We start from the raw sequence: 17,849 nt of genomic DNA on the forward strand, positions 1-17,849 counted from the left end.
AGAGGAGAAAAAAGAAGTGAAAGAGAAGGAGAGGAAAAGATGGTAGAGAAAAAGCCCATAGAAGCTTCTGAATATAACAGTGTCCCACAATATGATCCCTTTTCAAAGTATTTAAACTGTGCACACCATGTAAATTTCACTGGTGGTCTTTATTCAAATTGCTATAAATTGATATGTATCTATCATTGATTAAAGGCAAAGTGTCAGCCCCATTTATTTTTATTTTATGTAAAAGAAAATTATGCTCATTTTTCTCAACATGTCATTGTAAAAGCTCACATGGTGAGAAACTTTACTTGTGGGAACCTACACTTCTGGGTGAAAATTAAATGCTTAATTAAAATGATTTTTATTGGCCCTCTGTAACACTCATCTTTCTGAAAAGGGGTGTCATATATTGCAACACTTACAATGAAAAAGGCTAATTCTCCAGTCTAAAAATATTTCCATCCTGCTTTAATGATGGTTTAATAAAGAAAGGAACATATATATTATTCAGCATTTAAATAAAATGTGGCTTAACCTTTAAGCAGAAGGTTTTCATATTTTTTTAATTTTTTTCTTTGGAAATAAAATAAGACATATTGCATTGATTTAATATGCACATACCTGAAAAAATGTTTGCCCTACTCCCTGGGGGCAAAATCATTTTTAAAATTAGAAATGAGTAGTTATGACTTTACACGGTATTCTTGTCTTTTGAATATGTTCCAGTCATCTACTTCTATTTAAAAACCACTCCAAATTAAAGTGGTTTAAAACAACAACAATCATTTTATTATCTTTTATAGTTTCCTTGGGCCAAGAATTTAGAGTAGGCTCATCTGGGTGGTTCTGGCTTAGGGCCTCTCCTGTATTGCATGTATTATACAAGGACTTAGAACTTTCTGAGTTTTACAAAGAATATTTTAGTCCTATCTAGCCCTTAAATCTTTGTCCTAAAGCCCGTTTTTGAAAACAGTTTGTTGTCTGAAATGACTGCTCTGAACCTTTTCCATTTTCTATAAATTCCACTCAAAACAGAATAATTTGTTCTTTTGTTCATCACCCTCCTTTCATTTTGTCATGGGCAGTAAGAAGCCAGATTGATCCTTCAACATTCCACCTGGAAATCTCATAAGCTGGAGAACCACTGAGTTCATTAGGCACATGTTCTATGTTCTGCATTCATACAGGCAAGAATTTTGCTAAATTTTCTGTCACTGCATAACAAGGGTTCTCTTTTTTCTAACTTCCTGTTACATTTTCTTCACTTTGCATTAAGCCCTCACAGACAGCCTTCAAGATCCGTTAGGCTTCTGCTAACACTCTCCTCAAGATCCTTCGAGCTCTCACTGACACCCTCCCTAGGTGCTTTGGGATTTCACTAAGTCTCTTCTAAAGGATTCTGTCCACTGCCCAGCGGACAAGCCCATAGGTTTTGTTATGTTAGCACTCCATTTCTGCATCAAATCTGCTCCATTAGTCTACTGCTACATGATGAATCACACCAAAAGGTAGTGACTTAAAACAACAACTATCATTGTTATCTTTCATTATTTCTATAGGTCAGAAATTCAGAAAGGGCTCCACTTATGGTTCTGACTGAGAGTTGCTCATTTGCAGTCCACAGTAGGTGGAGCTGGAACAATGGACAGCTGAATCAGCTGGGCTAATGACAGCTAATGTTTCTCTGTCCATGCAGATTCTACGCTTCTCTATGTGGTCTCTCCATGTGGACTAATTTGGACTTCCTCACAGCACAGCAGTGCCAGGGCAGCTGATCAGCATACATAGTCTGACTTCCTCTGGAGGAAGCATCCTAGGAGAGCCAGATAGAATCTTATGGCTTGTTCTGAGTTAGTATCAGAATTCATGCAAAGTCACCTCAACTGCATTCTATTTGTAGCAGCAGTTGTAATCTCACCCAAATTCAAGATGAGGGAAAGAATTAAACTCCACCTTTTAATGGGGAAGCAGGACAGGATTTATTTTGCAACCATTTTTTGAAAATATAATCTGCTACATAATTATACTTTTCAACTTTGTTCTGTATGGTTTCATTTTCTAGCTGTTTTTAGGCAAGAAGTAAAATACACCATTAGTCATTGGAACAGGATCTCCGTTGGGGCTGGGGGAAGGGGCCATGTTTTTACCATGACTTCAAGATTATGGATTCATAATCCTGATTGCTAAATGAAATCAGGCTTTCAGTGTATACTTTAAATGGAAACCATGCTTTCTTTTCTCGAAAATGTATATTTATAAATATAATTATTTTGTTATTCTGCCAAGAAATGCTAGAATATAGTGCTGTTATATACCTTAGTTCTTCTACAATGAATGGTATTAAATATCAAACATTTATTTCTTCCCTTATTTGTCATACACATATAAAGCTGTCTTTTAAATAAATTTATCAACATGCCAAATAACATCATTAGTCATATCTGGTTGATGGGGTTAAAAATCATTTTTATCTTTTTCTAAACATTTTTTACATTGACTAAATCTAGTGAAAACTATTACTTGTATTATTGGAATGGAATCCATACTCTTTTCAATTTAACCTTATCTCTCTGTATCATATGTTAACATGATTATAATTTTGAAGATTATATTTTCAGTGATTCTAACACTTCAAATGTCAATAAATATTGCCATAACACATAATTAAGAGAAAGATAACTATATGGAAATAAAATTTAATGAACACTTTGATACATCGAGTGCCATACATCCACACATAATTCACTCCTGCACTAAAGAAGTGTGAATAAAACAATACAGTACTCCCTAGAAAGAGGGACCCATCCATCGTACAAAGTGTAATTCATGATTCTGTGGCAGTTTGGGGAAGCAGGCCTTCATAACCTACTTCTACTATCCAAACAAAACCACATTTGCATTTACCACTGCCGAACAGACATGATCACATAATACAAATATCTCATCTCTGCCTCTGAATAAAGTGATCTTTTCTGGAATGGAACATACTCTGAATTTCTTGGAACAGTTCAATTCTAATCATTGTGTCTCATAAGTATGTTTATATGTCTTAATTTGCATTGGGGAAAATAGTTCCCATACTACAGGTCTTCCATGCTAACATCTCCAGCAAGTCCTATGACAACACACAACCATAGGTCCAGGTGAACATTTAACTCAGCAACCTCAAAGTAGGAAGACCATAGATTTTGGAGTCAGAAACACCAGTGTTCACATTCCTACCGGATCACATATTTTCCCTGGGATCTTCAGAAAATTACTTCTCTCTGAGCCCCTTTCCTTGCTTGTATAATAGTATATGGTATAATATACCTACCTCAGAGACTAGATTTGGGGAATCCATGCAAGGATATAAGGTGTATGATACATGAGTTACCTAGAAGCTGGTTTTCAGTAGTGAAGGTTTAGCTTTATTTACTTGGATTCTTGCAGGGCTCTAAAGAAATGGCAAGAAAAAAGAGAAAGTATAAGTATAAATGAGGTGGAGAGAGGGTTTTTTCTTGAAATAACTTTGTTTGCCTTCAAAGCAATAGTTTATTTCCCCAAGAAACAAAGACTCCTCGGAAATCAGGCTGCTAAGGGACTGTTTTAGCTCTATGAGAACAGGACCTGGATTCCAACCCTGACCTTTGTACAGCTGACTAGTTAGGGGTTCATACCCATTCTAATGCAAACACATGAAAACAATTAAACAGCCAAATTCCAGGCAAACTTCTCAATACTATGGCTTATTTAGCTCTTAGCAGGGGATACTGCTGTGGCCAAAAAAACCTGGTTTACCACAGAGTGATGTCTGAAGAAAATATAAAATCATATCAACAAGTTTGTTACAAACCACATCTTGACAACAGAATAAAGTTTGAATATTCCATTGGTGGTGTGTATGTGTACCTTCTGCATAATGATGTCTACCCTAGAAGATTGAAGTGGAAGATAAAAATAGCCTAGATAATTTGAGCAAGAGGAATAATAATAAAACCTGCTACTTATTCAGGAAGGAAAAAAAGGTGATTGTTCTAATATTTGAATTTTATTAACTCAAATAGTTTGAACACTCAGTTCTCATTTACAGATAATTTTCTAACCTTCCACCTTCTTTTATCTGTTTTAACACAGCTCAATATTATGGAATTGGCAGATCAAGATTTTCAAAAGACATCAGCCACTGAGTCTCAAAACTTCACATTAAATCCAACTAAAAAATACAAGTAGTATTTTATTATTTTTATTGCTATAAACAAAGATAGACTCCTTTCTAAAAGATATAGTAGTTGCATCTCCAGATAATCAAAATGGTGATGCATTTTTAATTATATAAAATTAGAACATTTTGTATCCAGGTATCATGGAGCAATAGGGATATTGATTTAAGGTAAAGTTTATGTCTGCAGAAATAATATGGTATACTTTAAAGCTTTGTGTCATATTTGTGACTTTTCATTCATTATAAAGTTACCTGTGTGATATAAGTAAAGTTTGTCTCCAGATTATAAGAAATTACTAAATAAAAATACAAATGTAAAGAAATGAACACTATGAATGTTTAAAAAGACAGTCTTTCCTTTAGAAATCTCAGATTATGACAGTTCAACATATTCAAAACCATGAAGATTATTGACTTCATGTAATTTTCATATCATAGTGTTTTTAGGTACATTATTTTTAAGTTATTATATTCTTTCCTAAAATAGAATAGATAATGTATTCTTAGACATAGTATTTTCTGAGGACAGAAAACAATCAATAAATAAGTGAATGAATTCTAAGTCTATAAACATCAGGACCTTCAAACAAGAAATGAAGAAAAGGAAAATCAGCCTAGCTCTCCAAATTAGTAACCTAAACATCAGTCCTTGCTCATAAAACAGTAGTATATAGAAATCCTTCTTTTCTTGTGAATAGTGTCCTGCTTATTCCTTCTATCATCATATAAATCACCAATCCATTGGCCTTCTCAAGTTTATTCAAGACTCTTCTATGGGTAGATGTGCCCTCTTTATTGTTTGAGTTGTTTTTATTACAGTAAAATATGTATAACAAAAAATTTGTCATTTTAACCATTCTTAAGTAAAAAATTAGTGGCATTAATTACATATACAATGTTGTGCAACCGTCCCAACTGTCTATTTGATGGGCCCTCTTTGCACAGAGGAACACAGAAAAGCCGAGATGTTTCTTAGAAAACAGTGCTACAGAAATTAGCACTGTATTTTAATGTTTTTTCTTCATTGTTCGAGGCTCTCAAATCTCTGCTCTCTCTGTTATTGACTTACCTAACTACATGTTTGGAGAGTGTGAAACATCATGCTTTCCAAACATACCAAGTGTGACTCCCAGTTTTAATTAAAAAGTAATTTCAATTAAGACTCTTGTATGATACTGCTTTTAAAAAAATAATTTCAAGACTTTGGGGTACTGGGAGATCTAAAACCTATATGAGTTAGAAGTCAGAACAGTTATCTCCAGTAATCCTTTCTCTACGGAAAGAAAATCATAAAGAAAAAAATGCAGAAAGTGGAATATTTCTTTTTCTCAAAAAAATGCTTTTTGTTAGAAGACAAAGATTTGGTGATCATCTGTTCAGGCAAAGAAGCTAATTTTCCAATATTTGTAAGAGAATGTCAAACCTATCTTCTGCTCATATGGCTTTGCTCGGTTGATTTCTAAGTGTACAGATCTGCTCTTAATCAGAAACACAGAACACAGGAACTTAGGCTCCTTGCCAGAAAATGCAGCCTCAGATTGGCTACTGACCAACTTTTATCAAAAGCCTACTTGCAAAAAAAAATAGCATTACTGAAAGGACGTAGAATCCACTCATTCCTTGAAAAGCTTTCAATTTTATTCCTGTGTGTCAAGATAATATTGGGAGACATTAAGCCAAGGTATCTGTTGTTTTCCAGTACTCTCCCTTCAACACTGAGGCAGCACCAACAGCTTTCTATATGAACTACCCTTGGGTTAGAGCAGATACAGAAAGAAAAAAAGGCAAAATCTTAAGCTTTTGAGTTCACAAGTTAACTTCTATAAATCTGTAGCATAGTCCTTGCTGTCAATTGCTAGTAAGGTACATGAAGTGAAAGGATGTTTTAAATTTAAAAAAAAAAGAATTTCTTTAAAATACCAAAATTCAGGCCAGGCGTGGTGGCTCACACCTGCAATCCCAGCACTTTGGGAGGTGGAGCAGGCAGATCACCTGAGGTCAGGAGTTCGAGATTAGACTGGCCAACATAAAAAACCCCGTCTTTACTAAAAATACAAAAATTAGCCGGGTGTGGTGGTGGGTGCCTGTAATTCCACCTACTCAGGAGGCTGAGGCAGGAGAATCCCTTAAACCCAGGAGGTGGAGACCGCAGTGAGCAAAGATCACTGCCATTGCACCCTAGCCTGAGCGATATGAACGAAACTACGTCTCAAAAAAAAAAAAATTCAGAGTCTGGCATACACACCAGAAATAAGGAGTAAGGGAGCATATTTGAAAACATGAAATACAATTTTTGGCCCCCAAAATAAGAAGTCCTTGAGAAGTGAGGAAGAAAAAGATCACAGAATATGTTACCAGGTGTTAGATGCCAGTTGGTACATTAAAAAACACCCACTACTCTACTCCTCAATCATATTTGAATCTAGGAGACAAGTTCATCCCATTGCTGAGTTGTACTGTGAAGGGGGCTGCTGTAGAACTCTCCAAAAGGTTGTTGACCCTGCAGCTACCACCTCTGTAAGTTTACAGCAACTCACAGAGTTGGTGGTGGGCCAGGAGCTGCTGTTGGTCATGAGGGCCAGCAGCTGGGAAGGACAGCTGGAAGTGGAGTGGGGAAGCATGGAGATGAACTGGAATCTCATGGCACTTGGCATCTGTGTTCACTGCTTCTAACCAATGATAACTTTCCAAGTATAATGGCTGCTCCTTTCACTTCTGCTTTCCAAATCTCCTCCAGCCTCACTTCTGGCCAACTCTAGTCTGGAAATATACAGTAAAACACAGTTCACAGCGTAAGCTCATAGTAGAAGGTACAAGGACTGAGACTGCTGAGGGACAAAATGAGAGTTATAAAATGAGTTAAACAAGAATATATAAAAAGGAATAAAGAAGGCATTGCAGATGAAGCAACAGAATGAGCAAAGGCACAAAAGTGGAAATAAATATTATGTGGATAGGAAATCAGAATATGTAGGAGAGCAGGAGGACACAAGATTGCTAGATTGGCTTTAGAGGAGCCATATTATGCAAGACACAAATACCGATTAAAGTATACAAATAGGTACATTCTTGAGGAAGCTACTAAGATGGGAGTTAGGAGAAGATTAGCATAGCATACACAGTGATTCAGAACAGAAAGAGGTTCAAAGGGATCCATAGAGGATTGCTGTTTATGAGATCATGAAAACATGGGCAAGGATAGTGGCAATGTGACAGAGCATAAAGCAAAATCTGAAAGACATACTAATTTACAAATCAACAGAACTTAATGCCAGACCAAAGGGCAGAGCTTCCGGGGAGTGAAATATTGGATAGCAAGTTAATAAAAACAATGCTTCAATGATTTATTCAACTATAAATGATTTTGAGCCATGACAACTGAGGTCAGATTTATGCACTATAGCTCTTCACCATCAACTTCTCTAGATTATATAAAGCAACTTCAATAAAGCAGCTTCCCAAGGTGTCTAGAGAGCCCATTGTTCAGGATGGTGCTTGTTATATTCAATAATAGCTACTCTAGTTTAGACCTTCATAGACCATTTCATCTACCCCCAAATGAGAATAAACAAAGGCTATTTATTCAGAGTTTGCCAATCAAGGGACTCAGTCATCATCACTTGCATTTGGCAAAGACTTAAAGACAAGCCACAAAGTGGGAAAGATTTATAGTGAACCAAAAGGCTCAGGTACCCCCTGATTGTAGGTTGTTGTCATGGGGAAGCTGGCATTGGGCTACCTAGAAGTAAAGCAAATTATATCATTGATTTGGAGAGCACATTTGACTTTCTCTGATTGATCCTTATTTGGAAGCATTCTGTTGCTTTATCTGGAAGCTTGGACATCATGGGCTAAGCCCTGACCGCTCTGGTCCAATTGCTGCAAAGGTTGTAGTTTTGCTTCCTGGGCATGTGGTTCAGAGTTGTATTGTCATATGTAGTCTTGTCATTGTCCATTTGCATATTAAGTCTTTCACTGAGAATATTTGAATGATAGTTCATTTTTTTCATTAATTTAGTAACTTTACTGATTCATATGTCTATGGGTTTTACTCTCCAAACTATAAAATTGTGTTTAACTATGTGACAAACACCAAGTATTGGGAAGGAGGGAAAAAAGTAGTTATCAACCTGGTAGATGAGTCAGCCCACCTTATTTTTTACTACATGCATAATAATAGTATAATCTTCCTAGATCACAACTTTCATCATGTCACAACTGAGTTCAAAAGTCTATAATGGCTTCTTGTTGTCAGCCTCCTTTTTGTAGTGTCAAGTTCCACCATCCATTCATTCCTCAAACGGTTATTGAAAGCCTGCAACATGTTAGGCATTGTGTTTAAATATTGGAGATGTAGTCCATGCCTGTAAAAAGTTCAATGTTTAATATGTAATGTAATAAGTACCAATGCAGGGCATTGTAAGAACACAGAGGAGGAACATTAAAAGCAAAGAGGATACCTCCCAGCCCTCCACCCAGTGGTGGAGGACAACCCAGGCCCAGGGTCTCCCAGCTCTCCACACCACAGCAGGAGACTGCCAGTGTCTTCTGGCCCTCCAGCCAGTAGAAAAGAGTGACCTAGATGTGATATCACCTGACCCTCCACCAGTTGCAGAAAGCAGCCTCAGTAGGCATTTTCCTCCTATGAAAGAACCAGCAGAGATTGAGCACAGGAAGTTTACTAGCACTGTGAATGAAGAGGAGGCCAGGTGGAATGTTCACCATACTGCAGGCCCAGCATCCCCCCACTGCCCACCTAATGACACTGGGGGAGGCCCAGGGAAGCAACTTCTACCTCATAGGTGCCACCGGCAGGCCCCAAATAGGAACCCAAATAGAACAGGAAGAGCAAAGCAAAACAAAATAGTATTAAAAGTCCTCTGAAAACTAATTGCATTTGAACAACAATCCACAAAAGTAAACCAGAAGCTACATGCTAAACCTAAACAGGGTAACTACCTGCTAAAAGAGAAGATTTAAATCAGATCAAGAATCTCTTAACATAATAGCCAGAATGTCTAGTATACAATGAAAAATCATTCATCATTGCAAACCAAGAAAATCACAACTTGAATAAGAAAAGACAATCAACTGACACCGAAACTGAGATAATTCAGAAATCGTAATTATCTGAGATGGATTTTAAAGCCACCATCATTTTTTTTTAAATGCTTCAACAAGCAATTATGAAATCTCTCAAAATAAATGAAAAATAGAAAAATCTCAGCAAAGAGATAGAAGTTTTGTTTTTTTTTCTTAAGAACCAAATGGGAATTCTAGAGCTGAAAAAAATAATAACCAAAAATCCTTCACTGGATAGGCTCTATAGCAGAGTGGAGACGACAGAGAATAAAATCAGTGATTTTGAGGACAGACCTAAATAGAATATGCTCAATCTAAACAACAGGAAAAAAATAGACTAAAAATGAACAGAGCCTTAGGGACCTGTGAGTCATTGACAAAATATACAACATTTGTATTATTGAAGTTTTAAGAAGGAAAGGAGGAAAGATGTGAGGCTAACAAAAAACACTCTAAGAAAAAAATGCCTGAAAACCTTCCAAATTTGGCAGAAGACATAAACATACAGATTCAAGAGGCTGAGCCAGCCCCAAGTAGGATAAGCTCAAGCACATTTATCCCAAGACATATCATCGATTTCTGAATACACAAATAAAAAAATGAACACAGAGTAAAGACAAAGAAAAAAATTCTTAGAAGCAACGAGAGAGAAACAACACATTACCACATCCCCATAAGGGAACACCAATTCTAATGCAGAAGATTTCTCATCTGAAAGCACGGAAGCCAGGACAGAGTGGCACAACATTTTTCAAGTGCTGAAATAAAACTATCAACCTCAAGTTCCATATCTGGGAAACCATCTTTCAGGAATTAAGAGAAAATAAAAACATTATTAGGAGAAAGAAAACTAAAAAAATTAGTAGTGATAAGCAGACCAACCCTTAAAGAATGGCTAAAAAAGCCCTCCAAACTGATAAGATATGATTAGAGAATAAGACTTGAAACTTCAGAAAGAAAAAATTAGAAGGACAAAAATATGGGTAAATATTCTATTTACTATTCTTCTCTTCATGAATTTCTTATATCATGAATTTTCATTTACTATTCTTCTCTTCATGAATTTATTATATCATATTAGAGGGTTAAAAATATATGACACCATCTGATGTGATGTTCAATGTGTGTAGAGGGAATACTTGACAATTGTGTTTTAAAAGTGAGCAAGGTAAAGGGACTTAAATGGAAATAAATGTCAACACTTTTCCTAAGATGGTAACACAACACCTGTAGGCTGTGCTTCCTTTATATATATTTGTTACATATATATATACACAGAGAGAGAGAGAGAGAGTAATGCCTAGAAAAACCACTAAGAAAACAATACAAAGTAAGGTACCCCAAAATACAAATAATAAATTAAAAATAGAATTCAAAAAATAATGTTCAAATACATTATAGGAAGGCATACTAATCAGGCTCCAGCCAGGTCCTAGCCAATCCACCAACTGACATCAAAAACATGAGCAAGCTGGTCAAGATCAGCATACCTTGGTCCAGCCAACCCACAGTCTTACAAGAAATAATAAACAAATGTCGTATTAAGCCATTAAGTGTTCTGAATGGTTTGTTGTATACTATACTTACCTCAAAAAACATGCCTTTAAAAAACTGAATTTATCGACTTCATTACTGTGAAAAGCATGCTTTTTCTTTCTAATTCTCTATTTTGATTATTCAATTACTTAAGCTCAAAACCTAGGAGTGACCTTAGAATCTTCCCACTTTTTCATTTGCTTTATTTTGTAGGCAAAGGGGAGTTTCTGAAAGATTTTAAGCAGATGGAAAACATAATCAGGTTAGTACTTGAGAAACAGGTATAGCAGCAGTTCTCAAAGTGTAGTCCAAGAAGCCCTGGGGTCCCCAGGACCATTTTAGAATGTTTGCAAGGTCAAAACTATTTCACAGCAATACTGTTCACATTCATTTTCTTATGAGTGTACCAGGGAGGCTTAGAGAGGCTACATGACATGTGATATCACAATAGACTGAATGTAAAAATAATTCATCTGTCTTCTATTAAAACACACATAATGAAGATTTGAAAAAAACAATGCCACACTTCTCACTAAATTTTATTTTATAAAATATATTTTCATAAAAATGTTATTAGTTGATTTCATGTGCATCTGTGTGAAGAGACCACCAGACAGGCTTTGTGTGAGCAATAAAGCTTTTAATCACCTGGGTGCAGGTGGGCTGAGTCCGAAAAGAGAGTCAGCGAAGGTAGATAAGGGTGGGGCCATTTTATAAGATTTTGGTAGGTAAAGGAAAATTACAGTCAAAGGGGGGTTGTTCTCTGGTGGGCAAGAGTGGGGGTCACAAGGTGCTCAGTAGGGGAGCTTTTGAGCCAGGAGAAGGAATTTCACAAGATAATGTCATCAGTTAAGGCAGGAACCGGCCATCTGGATGTGCATGTGCAGGTCACAGGGGATATGATGGCTTAGCTTGGGCTCAGAGGCCTGACATTCCTGTCTTCTTTTATTAATAAGAAAAATAAAATGAAATAGTGGTAAAGTGTTGGGGCAGTGAAAATTTTGGGGGATTGTATGGAGAGACATGGGCGATGTTTCTCAGGGCTGCTTCGAGCGGGATTAGGGGCAGCGTGGGAACCTAGAGTGGGAGAGATTAAGCTGAAGGAAGGTTTTGTGGTAAGGGGTGATATTGTGGGACTGTTAGAAGAAACAGTTGTCATTTAGAATTATTGGTGATGGCCTGGATACAGTTTTGTATGAATTGAAAAACTAAATGGAATAAGAGAAGGAGAAAAACAGGTATTAAAGGTCTAAGAATTGGGAGGACCCAGGACATCTAATTAGAGAGTGCCTAAGGAGATTCAGCATAGTCCTGCCAGCAAAGATTATTTATTTACTTCAAGAGTTAAGAGTGGCAGTTTGGGGATAGCACCAGGAGATATCAGCAGTGATGGCTTGGAGAAACAGTGTAAACCGGCAGTGTAAACAAGAGCAGGTCATATATGAGTAGTTGAGAACGGTGAATAGGAGTATGACTAGACAGAAGACAGTAGGGATGACAAGTTTTTGGGGCACAGTCCAAGTTGGTCTGGTGTCTGGAATGAGACTGGGGCTTAATAAAAAGGAGCATACATACAGGAGCTCAAATGGGCTGTACCCTGTAGCATTCTGAGGACAGGCCTGAATTCTGAGAAGGAAAAGTGGTAAAAGTATTGTCCAGTCCTTTTTAAGTTGGTGGCTGAGCTTGGTGAGGTGTGTTTTTAAAAGACCATTAGTCTGTTCTACTTTTCCTGAAGACTGAAGACTGTAAGGGATATAAAGGTTTCACTGAATACCAAGAGCCTGAAAAAATGCTTGGCTGATTTGACTAATAAAGGCCGGTCTGCTATCGGACTGTATAGAGGTGGGAAGGCCAAACCGAGGAATTATGTCTAACAGAAGGGAAGAAATAACCGCAGTGGCCTTCTCAGACCCTGTAGGAAAGGCCTCTACCCATCCAGTGAAAATGTCTTCCTAGACTAAGAGGTATTTTACTTATCTGACTCAGGGCATGTGAGTAAAGTCAATTTGCCAGTCCTGGGCAGGGGCAAATCCTCGAGCTTGATGTGTAAGAAAGGAAGGAAGCCTGAACAATCCCCAAGGGGTAGTAGAATAGCAAATGGAACACTGAGACGTGATTTCTTTGAGGATAGATTTCCAGGATGGAAAGGAAATGAGAGTTTCTAAGAGATGGGCTAGTGGCTTGTAACCTACATGGACGAGGTTATGAAATGACGACAGAATAGAATGGGCCTGTGAGGCTGGAAGGAGATATTTTCCTTGGTCTAAGAAACATTTGCCTTGTGTGGGAAGAGATTGATAGGTGGAAGTTTCAGCAGGGGAGTAGATGGGAGTGACTGATATGAAGGAGAAAAACTGGCGGTGAGGGACAGAAGTTGGAAAGCTAGCTGCTTGTCTAGCCACCTTATCAGCATAAGCCTTGCCTACAGCAATGGGATCTGACACCTTTTGATGGTCTTTGCAGTGAATGACTCCAGCTTCCTTTGGAAGTAAAGCAGCCTTGAGCAGAGTTTTTATTAAAGAGGCATTAATGCAGCTTTTATAACAGCATGGTGGTGCAGAACATGAAAGGCATATTTAGAGTCAGTATAAATATTGACACGTAGTCCTTTTGCAAGAGTGAGGGCTTGAGTTAAGGCAACTAATTTGACTTGCTGAGAGGTAGTAGAGGGGGGCAGAGTGGTAGCCTCAACGATAGATGTGGAAGATACGATAGCATAGCCTGCCTTTGCTGGCGAGTGGAGATTAGGCTTGGCAGAACTGCCACCAATAAACTAAATGTGATCAGGGTGAGGAACAGGAAAGAAGGAAATATGGGGAAATGGGTTGAATGCCAGGTGGATCAGAGAGATACAGTCATGAGGGTCAGGTGTAGTATCCAGAATAATGTGGGAGGCCAGATTGAAGTCCATGCCAGGAACAATGGTAATTGTGAGAGACTCAACAAAGAGTGAGTATAGCCGAAGGAGCCGGGGAGCAGAAAGTATATGCGTCAGGTATGAGGAAGAAAATAGATTTTGGAAGTTATGAGAAATGTAGAGAGTGAGTTGAGCATAGTTTGTGATTTTGAGGGCCTCTAAAAGTATTAAAGCAGTGGCAGCTGCTGCACACAGACATGAGGGCTAGGCTAAAACAGTAAGGTCAAGTTGTTTGGGCAGAAAGGCTACAGGGTGCGGTCCTGGCTCTTGTGTATGAATTCTGACCACATTAACCATGCCTAGGAAGGAAAGGAGTTGTTGTTTTGTAGAAGGGATTGAGGTTTGGGAGATTAGTCGGACATGATCAGCAGGGAGAGCACGTGTGTTTTTATGAGAATTATGCCAAGATAGGTAACAGATGAGGATGAAATTTGGGCTTGATTGAAGTAATGGGGGCTGTCTGTGAAGGCTTGTGGCAGTACAGCCCAGGTAATTTGCTGAGCCTAAAAGCGAAGAGAGGCTGGGATGAAGAGTGCAAAGGAGTAGTAAAGAAAGTATGTTTGAGATCTACAACAGAATAATGGGTTGTAGAGGGAGATATTGAGGATAGGAGAGTATATGGGTTTGGCACCACGGGGTGGATAGGCAAAACAATTTGGTTGATCAGGTGCAGATCCTGAACTAACCTGTAAGTCTTGCCTGGTTTTAGGACAGGTAAAATGGGGGAATTGTAAGGAGAGTTTATAGGCTTTAAAAGGCCATGCTGTAACAGGCGAGTGATAACAGACTTTAATCCTTTTAAAGCATGCTGTGGGATGGGATATTGGCATTGAGCGAGGTAAGGGTGATTCAGTTTTAATGGGATGGTAAGGGGTGTATGATCGGTCACTAAGGAGGGAGTAGAGGTGTTTTATACTTGTGGGTTAAGGTGGGGAGATACAAGGGGATGATGTGAAGGAGGCTTTGAACTGAGGGAAAAGGTGGCAATGAAGTATGGCTGTAGCCCAGGAATAGTCAGGGAAGCAGATAATTTAGTTAAAGTGTCTCGGCCTAATAAGGGAACTGGGCAGGTGGGGATAACTAAAAAGGAGTGCTTAAAAGAGTATTGTCTAAGTTGGCACCAGAGTTGGGGAGTTTTAAGAGGTTTAGAAGCCTGGCCGTCAATACCCACAACAGTTATGGAGGCAAGGGAAACAGGCCCTTGAAAAGAAGGTAATGTGGAGTGGGGAGACTCCGTATTGACTAAGAAGGGGATGGACTTACCCTCCACTGTGAGAGTTACCCAGAGCGTCTGTGATGATCCTGTAGGCTTCCAAGGCGATTGGGCAGTGTCAGTCTTCAGCTGCTAAGCCGAGAAGATCTGGGAAGGAGTCAGTCAGAGAGCCTTGGGCCAGAGTTCCAGGGGTTCTGGGAGTGGCTGCCAGGTGAGTTGAACAGTCCAATTTTCAGGGGGGGTCCCACAAAGATGGGATATGTCTTAGGAGGAATCCCAGGCTGTGGGCATTCCTTGGCCCAGTGGCCAGATTTCTGGCACTTGCAGCAAGCTCCTGGGGGAGGAGGTTCTGGCGGAACCCCTGGCAGCTGCGGTTCAGGTGTTTGGAGTTCTTGTGTGCACGAGATGTGGCTGAGGTTTGTCTCATAGTGGAGGCAAGGAATTGCAACTCAGAAATATGTTGCTACTTGGCTGCCTCTACTCTATTATTGTACACCTCGAAGGCGAGGTTAATTAAGTCCTGCTGTGGGGTTTGAGGGCCAGAATTTAATTTTTGGAGCTTTATTTTATGTCAGGAGCAGATTGGGTAATAAAATAAAATGCATATTGAGAATAAGACGGCCTTCTGACCTTTCAGGGTCTAGGGCTGTAAAGCGTCTCAGGGTTGCTGCCAAACAAGCCACGAACTGGGCTGGGTTTTTATATTTGATGAAAAAGAGCCTAAACGCTAACTGATTTTGGGAGAGGTCAGATAAAGAAAAAGGAGCATTAACCTTGACTATGCCTTTAGCTCCAGCCACCTTTTTAAGAGGAAATTGCTGGGCAGGTGGGGGAGGGCTAGTCACGGAAAGAAACTGTAAGCCAGACCGGGAGTGAGGAGTGGAGGTGATAAAAGGATTATAGGGTGGAGGAGCGGAGGCTGAGGAAGAATTGGGACCTAGCTCAGCCTGGCTAGGAGGAGAGAGGTCAGATGGGTCTGTAGAAAAGGAAGATTAAAAAGACTCAGCGATGCTTGGGGTTGGGACTGAGGGGATAGGCAGGAGGGAAGGAAGTTGCATTGGGAACAGAGAATAGGGAGAGACCGATGTGTAAAATAATGCCTGGACGTCAGGCACCTCAGACCGTTTGCCCATTTTACAACAAGAATTATTTAGATCTTGTAGGATGGAAAAATCAAAAGTGCCGTTTTCTGGCTATTTGGAACCACTGTTGAGTTTGTATTGGGGTCAAGCGGCATTGCAGAAGAAAATAAGGCATTTAGGTTTTAGGTCAGGTGTGAGTTGAAGAGGTTTTAAGTTCTTGAGAACACAGACTAAGGGAGAAGAAGGAGGAATGGAGGGTGGAAGTTTGCCCATAGTGAAGGAGGCAAGCCCAGAGAAAAGAGAGAGTAGAGACACAGAGGGAAGGGGCTTGGGGGTTCTTACCCTCCAGAAAAGTGGGAAAGGGGTCAGGGCATGGAAATAAGGAATTGGGGCACAGAGATAAGAAGTCGGGGCATGGAAATAAGGGATTGGGGCACAGAGATAAGAAGTCAGGGTGCAGAAATAAGGGATCGGGGGGTTCTTGCCCCCTAGAAAAGCAGTACTTGCTGCTAAGGGTGAAGGAGAAGGGGTTGGGGGTTCTTGCCCCCCAGAAAAGCAGACAAGGGGTAGAGACATGGAGAGAAGGAGTTGGGGGGTTCTTGCCTCCCAGAAAAGCAGTACTTGCCGCTAAGAGCGAAGCACCAAGGCAGGCATCCCCGCATGGTCAGACACCTCTGAAACGTGGGTGAATAATCAGGCAGGCGTCCCTGCATGATGAAACACAAAGGGAAGACTGTCTTCCAGAGTCTGTGACCGGCGCCAGAGTTTTGGGTCCATGGATAATACGTGTCTCCTTTGTCTCTACCAGAAAATGAAAGGAATTGAAATTAAGAGAAGGGAGAGATTGAAGGGTGGCACCAAGATTGAAAGGAGAAAGTGGTTGAGGGATAGTGAGAGAGGTTGGAAAAGAGAGTAAGAAGAGGCCACTTACCCGATTTAAAATTGGTGAGATGTTCCTTGGGCTGGTGGGTCTGAGGACCGGAGGTTGTAAGTGGATCTTTTTCATAGAGCAAAGAGCAGGAGGACAGGGGATTGATCTCCCAAGGGAGGTCCCCCGATCGGAGTCACGGCACCAAATTTCATGCACGTCTGTGTGAAGAGACCACCAAACAGGCTTTGTGTGAGCAATAGAGCTTTTAATCACCTGGGTGCAGGTGGGCTGAGTCCAAAAAAAGAGTCAGTGAAGGGAGATAAGGGTGGGGCCGTTTTATAAGATTTCGGTAGGTAAAGGAAAATTACAGTCAAAGGGGGGTTGTTCTCTGGCGGGCAGGAGTGGGGGTCACAAGGTGCTCAGTAGGGGAGCTTTTGAGCCAGGAGAAGGAATTTCACAAGATAATGTCATCAGTTAAGGCAGGAACAGGCCATTTTCATTTCTTTTGTGGTGGAATGTCATCAGTTAAGGCAGGAATTGGCCATCTGGATGTGTACATGCAGGTCACAGGGGATATGATGGCTTAGCTTGGGCTCAGAGGCCTGACAGTTGATATGTAAAAATGAGATTTAATTTTTAAATTTTTTATTTAATTTTTAAATTTCTCAGTGTTAACTTCTTATAAATATTTCTATCGCATTCAAACAAAAGTTTGTTAAGGTCCTTAATAATTTTTAAGAGTGTAAAAATGTCTTGAGACCAAAAAATTCGAAAACTAATGATTTAGACTAAAGGTAATGTGATAAATATTTTCAAAAAGTACCAAATTTAGGCAAGAAGTCAGTTGTAGACTTTCAAAGTGATAGGTACACTAACATAAACAATAGCAACGTGGATGGGCACAAAGAGATGGATAAAAGAGATATTAAACAGATAGGCTTACTAGGCCATGAGTG

General features: G+C 39.4%; 1 long non-coding RNA gene across 2 annotated transcripts in view; it reads right to left on the reverse strand.

Annotated features, from left to right (window-relative positions):
• Positions 1-17,271, reverse strand: part of LOC100608394 (uncharacterized) — a 414,197-nt gene extending 396,926 nt beyond the window's left edge. Inside the window, exons 1-2 of one of the 2 annotated variants that reach the window (XR_008547608.2) lie at positions 16,954-17,271; positions 3,305-3,424 (exon numbers count right to left, since the gene is read on the reverse strand). This is a non-coding gene — a long non-coding RNA (uncharacterized LOC100608394). The remainder of the gene's footprint in view (positions 1-3,304; positions 3,425-16,953) is intronic. The other variant, XR_679806.5, reaches the window with a different exon arrangement.
• Between the last annotated feature and the right edge of the window lie 578 nt (positions 17,272-17,849).

The sequence above is a fragment of the Pan troglodytes genome, chromosome 3, assembly GCF_028858775.2.
Source record: "Pan troglodytes isolate AG18354 chromosome 3, NHGRI_mPanTro3-v2.0_pri, whole genome shotgun sequence".
NCBI classification, from domain to species: Eukaryota; Metazoa; Chordata; class Mammalia; order Primates; family Hominidae; genus Pan; species Pan troglodytes.